Source organism: Manis javanica, chromosome 4 (assembly GCF_040802235.1).
Source record: "Manis javanica isolate MJ-LG chromosome 4, MJ_LKY, whole genome shotgun sequence".
NCBI lineage: Eukaryota > Metazoa > Chordata > Mammalia > Pholidota > Manidae > Manis > Manis javanica.
The window spans coordinates 16,187,353-16,199,413 of record NC_133159.1 but is presented as its reverse complement, the minus strand read 5'-3'; the positions used below and the strand labels follow the sequence as shown (position 1 = coordinate 16,199,413).

At 39.0% G+C, this 12,061-nt stretch overlaps 1 protein-coding gene and 1 pseudogene across 2 annotated transcripts in view; one reads left to right on the top strand and one right to left on the bottom strand.

Annotated features, from left to right (window-relative positions):
• Positions 1–12,061, bottom strand: part of CDC42 (cell division cycle 42) — a 42,357-nt gene that overhangs the window by 18,854 nt on the left and 11,442 nt on the right. The gene's annotated exons all lie outside the window — the stretch shown is intronic.
• LOC108391521 (large ribosomal subunit protein P1 pseudogene) lies at positions 5,534–5,981 on the top strand (annotated as a pseudogene).

Genomic DNA, 12,061 nt, shown 5'->3' with positions numbered 1-12,061 from the left:
TGGACTAAGTATTAATCCAGGCTAGACAAGGGCAGCAAGACATCCACGGATGCAGAAGATTTCTCTCAAAGCAGGGGGGGTGAGGTTCTGAGCCTCACCTCTGTTGATCCCCAAATTCTCACCTGATGGCCCCCCTGCGACTGTGCCTGTCTTAGGTTGTTCCTTGAATGTGCAATTTTTAAAAAGTTATCTCTGCATTCTTAAGCATAAATTCATTACAACTGAATGCCAAATTTTCTGAGCAAGATCTTTAAGATTTTCCAATGTATGATAATGGGTAAACAGAATCTGTGTAAGAAAAATGTGCTCTGCCTACAGTCTGGCTAGATCATTAAATAAACATTACTACTTTAACAAACTTTTTTAAGTCTGTGTCTCTTCTGAGTCAGAGAACAGCCCCCAGGCCAACCAGGCCCTTCTTCTGTGTCCTGCCCAGTAAAGTGAAAGAATATTCAAAATACATAAACTTAATACATAAGTAATAATAATCCCCCTAACTTTGAAGTCAGGAAAACTCTAGGTTTTCATCTCTGCTCGGCATTTACTACAACCTGGGCAAGTTTCTTCATCTCTTTTTAGCCCCATTTTCTCATTTACAAAACAAATAATTATATCAATACCTTGCACAGTGTTATAAAGACTAACATAAAAGGACCTCAGAGGTCGTGGTACATACTCAATATACATGAATTCCTCTACCAAGCGTGCCTGTTAAATCAATCCCACCACACCTGTTCTCATCCAGTGGGTCAAAACTTACACCATACTTTCTTCTCTTTGGTGGACTATTGTCTAATCAAGACTTTTCTAACTTTGCATATAGCAGGCACACCAAAAAACACAGGTTAAGATGAACTGAATACATTTGCTGCTATTTAGCTAATGATAAAAAAAAAAACAAGAAATCCACCTAAATATTTCTTCTTCACTTGAAGACTCCTGTATTCTTTATTTCCTGTATTGTTTCTGTATCTACAGAGTAATCCCTAAAACCAAGTTATCTAACAGGTGCTAATAAAAGAATTTAGGTATGAGAATAGACCCACCCTATCTCTTTCTTTACACCAAATTAAATGCTTTCTTAGTTCACATATCATTGCCTACATGCAAACTAATGAAAATCTGAGTTTTATCTTTTAATACCCTTTTCCTGTATGCTTTAATTCAGCCTCTAAATCAGCAATTCCAAAACGTCCACCTCAGACCACTAGAGCAGAATTACGTGCAATGGGTTTTTATTAATAACTCAGATTCCCAGGCTCTCCAAACCTGAGAAATCAGAACACTCGCAGTGTAACTCTAATGCACAATGAAGTTTGAGAACCACTGTTCTATATAGCAAGATAAGGCATACCGGTAATACAAGAATATAAGCTAAGACAAACATTACTGGCATTTTAGGTCTAGAAGTGAGTTTTTTGAAGTAGAATCCAAATTATCAATATGAATTAGCTCTATCAACCCTATACCAACCAGGCATTTTGGATATTAATAATGAAAAACTCATGTTGGATAGACACTGAGAGATCATGAACCAAGATACTTCAGAGGTGCTTCAATAACTGGTTCAATCTAAGTGTTTCTCAAATAAGTGACATAAGCAAACACTTGCACAGCACTTACTATGTGCTAAATAGGGTTCTAAATTTATTACACATACTCATACATTTCATACTCCCAACAACCCTATGAGGTATGTACTTTATTATCCCCATTTTACAGGTAAGAAAAGTGAGGTTCACCAAGAATGGACTAACAGTTACTAAAGGGTAAGGGACTGGGGAGGCTGGGTGGGAAGGGAGGGACAAGGTGGGAAAAGGGACATTACGATTAGCAGACATAATGTAGTGGGGGGGCACAGGGAAGGCTGTACAACACAGGGAAGACAAGTAGTGATTTTATACCATCTTACTACACTGATGGACAGTGACTGTAATGGGGTATGTGATGGGGATGTGATGATGGGGGGAGTCTAGTAACCATAATGTTGCTCATGTAATTGTAGATTAATGATACAAAAATAAAAGTGAGGTTCAGTGGAATTAAGTAACTAGGCCAAGATTACTTAGCCTATAAATGATACAACTGGAGTTTAAACCCAAGCAGTCTGTCAAGACCTTCTAAAACACTATACTATACTACCTCTCCTGAGAAATGACAATAAAAACAAACACAATCACTGCAAATGGACTGGCAACTATAGACCAATGACGGTTATCAGCACTGGGAAGAGGAAGGCAAAAGGAGAAGAAACAGGGGTAAAGTTAATTTCCGGTTTCTTCACCCTGTAGACAACCAGTGAATTTTACTGGGGAGAAGGGAAGCAAGAAGAGACAATTAGTAAGATAAGAATTTGTTCTTCCCCTTTCTATATACCCACAAACCTCCCATTTCTTAGGTTTCCTGACCTGTCGGCTCAGCAAATTATTGGAAACTGGTTGTGGGTCTCCCATTAAGAGCACTGGTTCAGAAGTCACACTGTCTCTATCACTCTGTGCAGCCTTAGGTAAGTTATTTAACTTCTCTGTGGCTATTTTCCTTTATCTAAAAATGAACATTGTAATACCTTTTTCACAGGGGTAAGCTGACTGAATAACACATGTAAAGAATTTAAAACAGTGCCTGACATACAGTAAACGCTTAGTAAATATTAGCTACTACACTTGAATGATTGAAGGTACTTTTAGGTCAATGTACATTTTAAACAGCAACAATTCCAACCCACTTGGAAAGGAGCAAATGATGTATCTTATTTCCAAAATAATTATAGTACTCATTGTTATTACTACAAATGTAGTAAAATTTAGAGCCACCATTACAAAGGTCATCATTTCAGAGTCAAGTTCCACTTTGATTATGACTATGACTTTGATTATGACTATGCTTCAAAGCATTTGACTTGTATTATTAATAATTTCATGCATTAAAATTATCACCAGGTGGCCCACAGATGGGGAGGAAGCGGGCAACCAGGGAAGACTTTGGTTTTGCAATATATACAATGCCAGTTTTAACAACATGAAGGAAAGCAGGCCAGATACATTTGTATGTCCTATGTTAACTTCCTTTTTAAACAATGTCAAATCACTATGGCAGCAAAGAGGCTATATAGTACCAATTACCTACCATTTTGCTATCCATACTGGCTATTTTGCACCAGTAACTAAACACTATCCCTCTTGAATGATGAAATCCATTTATACCAGAACTTAGAATTTGGGTTGACAACTTAAAGAATAAAAAATGATTCAGCCAATCTTAAGGAAAATTGTAAAATACGGTTTATCTTCTACACCCTTCCCATTACCTATCACTCTACAGACAGCCATAAGAACACCCCTATCTCCTCATTTATCCATGCTTTGAGAGTCCATTCACCCTTTGGGAATCTCAGAAGTAAAGCCCCTTTAGTTTTCTAGGATCCTTGATCTCCAAATTTGAAGAGACTATGGAATCCTCACTTCAGAGTCATTATTATTGGCTGGCTGCCAACTAAACTCTACCAGGCAATCCAGTCCCTGGAGAAAGGATTTGTATGAAGGAAGAGGAGGCTTCCAGCTACAGATGCCTTATCTTCCCATGATTCATTCTAGGCACAAGGCATAAACAGCATATGTAAAGATTTGAGATTAAGTATTGCTAATAAAAGTGTTTGACAAAAATGTATACTCTCAGATTATCATATCCCTTACAAAATGATGTCAAATTTTAGTAGTAAAAATGTGAATAAAAGTCAAATTTTTTGGTAATTCACTGTGGTAAAACATATGGTCTTTGTCCCTGAGTTCCTGGCATAGAGCTCCTAAAATTCTTGGCATTTCCTAAATGACAGGCATGGCATGTCTTCTTCATTCATAATGAACCTCTTCCAACACACCAGTTTATGCAAATGGTGATTTAGGGTGGGACCCTAGTGTTAGCAGCCGTGCTCAGAAAATAGCGCCCCATGCAGGGCAGCCGGAAGGCCCCGAACTTCCTAATGACAAATCATCCCACACCACTAAACTACATGCTAATTGCGCCTTAGCATAAGGACCAATGAGACCTACCAAATGGTTATGCTAATAAGGCATATGGAGCCGCACCAACCAGGTCAGAGCATGAGAACTATATAAGCAAGCCTCTCCTTCCCCTCTGGGTCCTGCCCAACTCATTTGTTTCACAAAGAGCTGAAGAATAAAGCTTTCTGCAGAAGAATCCTGCTGTTGTTGCGTGCTGTTCTTGCCGGCGAGGACGGGGCGCGCGACAAGTGGTGCCGAAACCCGGGAACCAGAACATCACCGGCACAGGGAAGACCCTTCAGACATCTGGAGAAGATTCAGAACTGCAAGTCAGAAGAAAGCCCGGAGGAGTAAGTTCCGAGAAGCCCCTGCTTTTTAGGATAATAGTTGATAGTTCTCTGTAAATAAGGAGGCACCATGGGGAATGCACCGTCATTAGTCACGGCGCTGCAGACAGCTCTCAAAGAGTGAAACTTGAAGGTCTCCAGCAGAGTCTTAAGATCTTTTGTGAAGGAGATAGACCGTGTGGCCCCCTGGTTCATTTGTTCAGGGTCCCTCTCAATCCCGAGCTGAGACAAACTAGGGAAAGATCTTGATAGAGAGGAAGAGGAAGGTAGCCTGAGGGGAGGCACCAAGCCCCTCTAGAAACTGATTAGAGCTTGTCTGCACTAGAACTGCTCTTCAGAAAGACCTCATGATTAGAGGGTTGGAACTTTCAGTCCCACCTACCTACCTGGGTCAGGAGGAGGGTATTTGAGGATAATAGCGTACGCTCTCACCAGCCCCTGAGCCATAAACAAGTTAAGGAGTTAGCAGAATCCGTTCGGGCTTATGGAGTCAGTGCTAACTATACCATAGCACAAGTTGAGAGATTAACAGAGACAGCCATGACACCCGCAGACTGGCAATATGTAACTAAAGCATGCCTTTCTAGTATGGGGCAATACATAGAATAGAGACTGAGCTCTGGGAAAAACTCTTCTTGAACAAGACTTGGAGAGCTTCCAAGTTAGTGAACACAGAGATACGCTGGAGGGTGCCACGCCTAGGCAGGACAAGGAAACTCTGTGTCCCACCCCTCCCCAAACTTTGTCCTATGCATCTCTTCCATTGGACTGTTCCTGAGTTATATCCTTTTTAATAAACCAGTAAATACAAGTGTTTTCTTGAGTTCTGTGAGTCACTCTAACGAATTATCAAACCTGACGGGGGTCATGGGAACCCCCAAATTTGTGGTTGGGCAAACAGAAAGGTGGATAGCTTGGGCACCCCATCTGTAGCTGGTGCCTGAAGTAGAGGTAGTCTTGTGGGACTGAGCCCTTAAGTTGTGGGGTCTGCACTAACTCTGGGAGTTAAGAGTCAGAAATGAATTGACCAAAGTGATGTCAGAAAAAAAGACACCAGCCCCTTTCCTCAGTTGTGGCTGAAGTGTTCAGTCCTTCCAAGAAACTAAGGCCAAGTTAGGGTTAGGCTCTCACTTCATCAGGTGACTAGCACCAGGCCGGCGGCACCTACAAGCACTCACCCACAAAATGGCCTCAGTCTCTGAGCTCACCTGCATCTACTGGGCCCTCATCCTGCACAAGAATGAGGTGATGGATGAGGTAAGGGTCACAGAGGATAAGATCAATATCTTTACTAAAGAGCCAGTGTAAATGCTGAACCTTTCTGGCCAGGCTTATTTGCAAAGGCCCCAGCCAATGTCAACATCAGAAGCCTCACTTCCAAAGTAGGGGCTGGTGGACCTGCCCCAGCAGCAGGAGATCTTGTCCCCTCCACCACTGCTGCCCCAGCTGAGAAGAGAGTGGAAGCAAAGAAAAAAGAGTCTGAGGAGTCTGATGATGACATGGGCTTTGGTCTTTTTGACTAAACCTCTTCTGTACCATGTTTGATAAAAAGCTGAACTAAAAAAAAGAAGAAAAAAGATAACTGTATTCAGGCTAACACAAAATACACTAAGAGTAATGCTGTTTTCACTTGAAAAACATTTCCCCTGCAGTAACCCATTTTCATACTTAGGATACAGGACAAAGGCACTATAGAGATCAAGAGAATGACGACCCTGAATTTCACAAGCCTTCCATACCTATCCAATGGAACTGGTCTGCTCGCAGGATTAGATACAATAAAATCAGTGCCACTTTTCTCTCCTATTAGATCCAGTCACTTTAGATCATTCCTTTCGCTCTAAGTTATAACAGCAAGTCTAAAGTAAAATTTTTAAACACCTATCCATGTGGCTTTTTAGGAACCCAAAGTACTCAACTACAGAGATGTGTCCAACACATCCACATGTACGCAGGTGTTCTAACATATCACCTTGTTTGGTTCTGAGTTAGAACATACAGGAAAACCAAAAGAGTAAGGACGACCTCACATGTTCAACTAAAGATGGTATTGTTCAAAGTCCTACCCAAAAATCCTACTACACTTCCACCATAGTCACCTTTCTCCCCAAAAACAACATATTATAAAAGGAATGTTTTCAAATGTTGAAATGTTTGGCTTCAAACAAAATTTAAGAGAACTTAATTGTATCAGTTCACCCAATATTACTTAAAAGAACCAAATTAAGAATAAGAACTATTTTTTAGAATTGGGCTACCCTCATAGGCAAAAATCTCTTGAATATAGACATGAGCAACTTTCTCCAAACACATCTCCTCGGGCAAGGGAAACTAAATCAAAAATTAACAAGTGGGACTATATCATGCTAAAAAGCTTCTGTACAGCAAAGGACACCATCAGCAGAACAAAAAGGCATCCTACAGTATGGGAGACTATATTTGTAAGTGACATATCTGACAAGGGGTTAACATCTAAAAAATATAAAGAACTGACATGCCTCAACACCCAAAAAGCAAATAACCAGATTAAAAAATGGGCAGAGGATAGGAACAGACACATCTCCAAAGAAGAAATTCAGATGGCCAACAGGCACATGAAAAGATGCTCTACATCGCTAATTATCAGGGAAATGCAAATTAAAACCACAGTGAGATATCACCTCACACCAATTAGGATGGCCAACATAGAAAAGACTAGGAACAACAAGTGCTGGCAAGGATGCAGAAAAAGGGGAACCCTCCTACACTGCTGGTGGGAATGTAAACTAGTTCAACCATTGTGGAAAGCAGTACGGAGGTGCCTCAAAAAACTAAAAATAGAAATACCATTTGACCCAGGAATTCCACTCCTAGGAATTTACCCTAAGAATGTAGGATCCCAGTTTCAAAAAGACATATGCACCCCTGTGTTTACTGCAGCACTATTTACAATAGCCAAGAAATGGAAACAACATAGGTGTCCATAGGCAGATGATGGATAAAGAAGATATGGTACATATACACAATGGAATATTATTCAACCATAAGAAGAAAACAAATCCTACCATGTGCAACGACATGGATGGAGCAAGAGGGTATTATGCTCAGTGAAATAAGCCAGGCAGAGAAAGACAAGTACCAAGTGATTTCACTCATCTGTGGAGCATAAGAACAAAGCAAAAACTGAAGGAACAAAACAGCAGCAGACTCACAGAACCCAAGAATGGACTAGCAGTTACCAAAGGGAAAGGGACTGGGGAGGGTGGATGGGAAGGGAGGGAGAAGGGGAATAAGAGGCATTACTATTAGCACACATAACGGAGGGGGGATGGGGCACAGGGAAGGCAGTATAGCACAGAGTAGACAAGTAGTGATTCTATAGCATCTTACTATGCTGATGGACAGTGACTGTAATGGGGGTATGTGATGGGGACCTGATAATGGGGGGAATCTAGTAACCATGATGTTGCTCATGTGATTTTATATTATGATACCAAAATAAAAAATACATCTATCCTGGGGCAAAAAAAAAGTCTGTTTAGCAAAGGAAAAATAAAAAAAAAAGAATTGGACTATCCCTCCAAATGAAGTTACCCCATCATTTTGCAAATTACCTAGCCTAAACTCAAAGTACTTGCCCCAAAGCCAGATAGTTACTGTCCATGTATTTTGACATCCTTTTCCAACTCTACACTTTAGGCAAATACAGAACAAGCCATGTAAGGACAATTCTTTTTTAACTTTATAATTTGTTTTCAGAGTCCTCAGTAAACAGGAAATAATCTTAGAAAACATTGGCACTCATTCAAAAAGTCAAAACAATACCGCTGCTGCTCAGCTATTTACCTTAATTAAAAAACCAAAAGCAGCTTAATATAATGAGCGGTTTGCCTCAGTTTTCAATAATAAATGTATCCATTCCAACTTGAAAAACAAATTAAAACTGGAATCCTGTAAAATATCTTTCAATTAGTAAAAAGTAGACAACCCTTTGTTTCCCCCATGAGTCTCTTGTGTTTCTACACACCTTGCTGGGTATGTTAAGAATGCATGGCCCTGACCACTCTACCTAGGCCATGCCATAAGGTTGTGTAGCAAACAACCTTAAAGATATAGTAGCGTCTCTCTCTGGGGGCTGGCTTCCTGCTTACTATTAAATAGTGGGTTCCCCAAGCCCACTGTTCCTCGCTGTGACACAAACCCACTGTACCTCCCGTAAGTAAGTCCTAAGGGCAAGGGGCAAGAACAAACAAATGAAGGTGAGCACGCACACATATGTGGGCACAAACACAACACGTGATGAACTCCTGCTGCTAGCTGTGCCTTAAGTTTTGTCTCTGACCCAGGAGTCTCCTATCTTCTGCCAGAACCCATAAAATAATACCAGGATGATATACTAGTTTGTAAGGAGAGTAAAATGAAATCCCAGATTCTGTTTACTTGATTGACTAAACTTTGAGAGGTCAACATTTTGTTCCGAATTTCTTTAATGTAAACCTAGCAGCTTGTCAAGAATAATCACTAGAGGCTAGGTAAGAACAGCTGGTCTTAAATATTTTATTCATTTCCCAAAATTTTTCTTTAGAAAAAATCCTCCTGAAATCATTTTTAAGATTTTTTTCCTACTTCTCCTCCTCACTCCTAAGCCAGCCAGCACATCTTCTCTAGAAAGTGATTGGTTATTTTTTGTTCCATCTTCTAGGTGTCTGTTCTCATAGGAAGAAGTTAGTGAAGGCCAGGATCCTACCATCAAGAAAGGTGGTAAGCAAGATTGTTCCTCACCGTGAGCATACAAATAGGAGAGAAATTATGTATTGTTCATTTGTTTTGCTTTAAACTATGAGGCTAATAACATTTTTAAATTTTCAAAAAACAAAACTTATTTTATTCTTTCCTATCTTTCGAGTAGCTGTGAGTAAATTTATCTCCCCCCAAAATTCCATTATTCACTTCAAGAATTAAGTCATTATAGAAATTTAAAATTAGGACAAGGTCTCCATGGCAAATGTCCAAGACCCCTGCTGTTACTCTCCTGATTTTTGGTGTGCAACTGGCAGACACTTAACCAAAACATAGTCAAAGAAATCAGGTAAGTAGACTACAGCAGAATGTAAGTGATAACAGCACAACTATAGCTTGACTGCTGGAAAAGATTCTGGAGTTTTTCTCTCCCCTAAATGTACTTTCCAGATGTTGCAGAAAACAAGTATCTTTGGACAAACACATAACCATCTCAAATTCTTCATTCATCTCTCTCCCACAAAATGGTAGCAAAACTCCTATTATCTCCAGCTGCCAATTATATTAATTAATGCATGTAAAGTGTTGGGTTACAAATACTAAGCACTTATTAAAGCAATTATTCAAGTTCTTCCATTTTCTGCCACTTGTGAAAGAAACTGACACGCGTTCTAAGATCAAAACCTACCTGAACGAGTAGAGAAACAAATCCCAAATTAAGTGGTTATAGGTCCATAAGATGACAAAAATGACAGCAATGCTCATAAAATGAAATACGATAATTCTATGTGGTAAAAGAGCATTTTCTATTTTTACTATAATGTCGGTTTTTTTTCTTCCTCAAATTGGCAAAAAAACTAAGGGATGCTAGCCAAGTCATCATGTGACAAATAATAACATTTAAAATCCAATTAATAAATATTTAAATAAGCTATATAATTTTTAGACTTAACATTTAAAACAATTTGGAAAAATTTAAGAGTATGCAGTAATGTTTAAGAGTACTAAGTATTTGATAAGAGAATGTAAATTATAGAAAGATTTTCCCTCAAAATAGTTGAGACTTGTAGATTTATTCATTCAACAAACCTTTATTAAGCACCTAGTATGTTCCAAGAATTGTCCTGTAAACAGCTATATCCCCCTCTACCTGGAACAATGTTCATGTTCCACTTGGGGCAACAATACTAAAGTAAGTATACAAACAATAAACAAATACACAACATGCCCTTCTCTCCCACCCCGCACATGAACGTGCATACATACACATACACATACACACACACACACTGTTCCTTCATAACATTAGTGTTACTGACACCATTATTTGCAATTTAAGAAGAGACAAAACAACATTTCTTAATCATACAACAAATATTTATCAAGGCTCCAATATACCCACAGAAGACCACATACAGTAGGAGCCAAGCACAGAAGTTTTCAAGTCAAACAGCCCTAAAGTTCATATCCCCATTCTTGTGTGACTACAGATGTTACTTAATCTCTTTAAGACTTTGTTTCTCCATTTGTAAAACAAAAATGGTATTAACATCATAGGTTCTAAGAATCAAGTTGCTCTTCTGTATAGCACTTAATGCTCAAATATGAGCTCTTTTATCACTGTGAAGGAACTCAGATAAGTAATTTAGAATCTGATTATCTACGCAATCTTGACTAGGGGGTTCCGTTTAAACTCCACCAAAGTACCAAGTGAAAGTCAATTATGTACTTTTAAAAACAAAGTATGGTTTTAGATTAAGACATAATACACAAGTCAAATTTTTGCTTTCAAAACAATAGCGGAAACAGTAAGAAATAAGGCTTCCATATCTAGGATATACCTGCCAAAATTCAACATGTACATTTTTTGATCTGGCAATTCATTTCTAATACTTTCTCGAAGTATTCAAAGAAGTAGGCATAAAATATTAGAGGTATAAGGATATTTACTGCAGCCTTGCTTGTAGAAGCAAAAGACAAGAAACTGCCTACATAGGCACTAACAGGAGAATGGTAAAACAAGGTCTAATACAAAGAAATAGTACACAACTATTATTTTCAAAAAATGAGCTGTAGTGCCTGTTAGGGACTGCACTGTGTCCCCCCCCCCAACAAAATTGTTACGTTGAAGTCCTAACCCCTAACCACAGAGTATGACTGACTGTATTTGGAGACAGGGCCTTTAAAGAAGTAATTAAGGTAACAAGAGAAACCTAATCAACTAGGACTGGTGTCCTATAAGGAGATGACAAAAACAAAGAGGGAAGACCCAGTGAAGTCAGCCATCTATAAACCAAGGACAGAGGCCCTCAGAAGAAACTAACCCTGCCAACACCTTTATCTTCAACCTCTAACCTCCAGAGCTGTCAGGAAGTAAATTTCTGTTGTTTAAATCACCCAGTGTATGGCAGCCATGGCAAACTAATTCAGTGCCAGTATGGAAGATCTAAGGTATGTTTTTAAAAAGCAAGGTGCAGAACAATGTGCATAATGTGATGACTTATACATGTGAGTTTTATATGTATTTGTGAGCTGAGATATATGTACAGACAGGTGCAGAGACTATTTGCAAAGGCACGTACCTGCTAGATAACACTGGCTGCTTCTGGGAAGGAGATAACAGATGTCTGGGCTGGGGAGACTTACTTTTCATTGTATTCTCTTTTGTGCTGGAGTTTTCACCATGCGCATGTAGTATTTCCTTTAATTTTAAAAATAAAACTATCTACTAAAATGAAAACATATCCAACAATTAATAAAAACACCATCAGCAAACCTGATCTAATAGTTAACAATCCTACTAAACCAAACTCACCAAAATCCTTGATCTATTTCACGAGCATTGGCAGTTTTTTTTTAATGCCCTGCACTTGTATTTTAAGAGCCATAAAAACATTCTTTTCATTTATCTCAATGATTCCACTTCATTCTCTTAGTACTGCAATATAAATCACTTAATTAACCAATCTATTACAATTAAAACATTTGTACCCT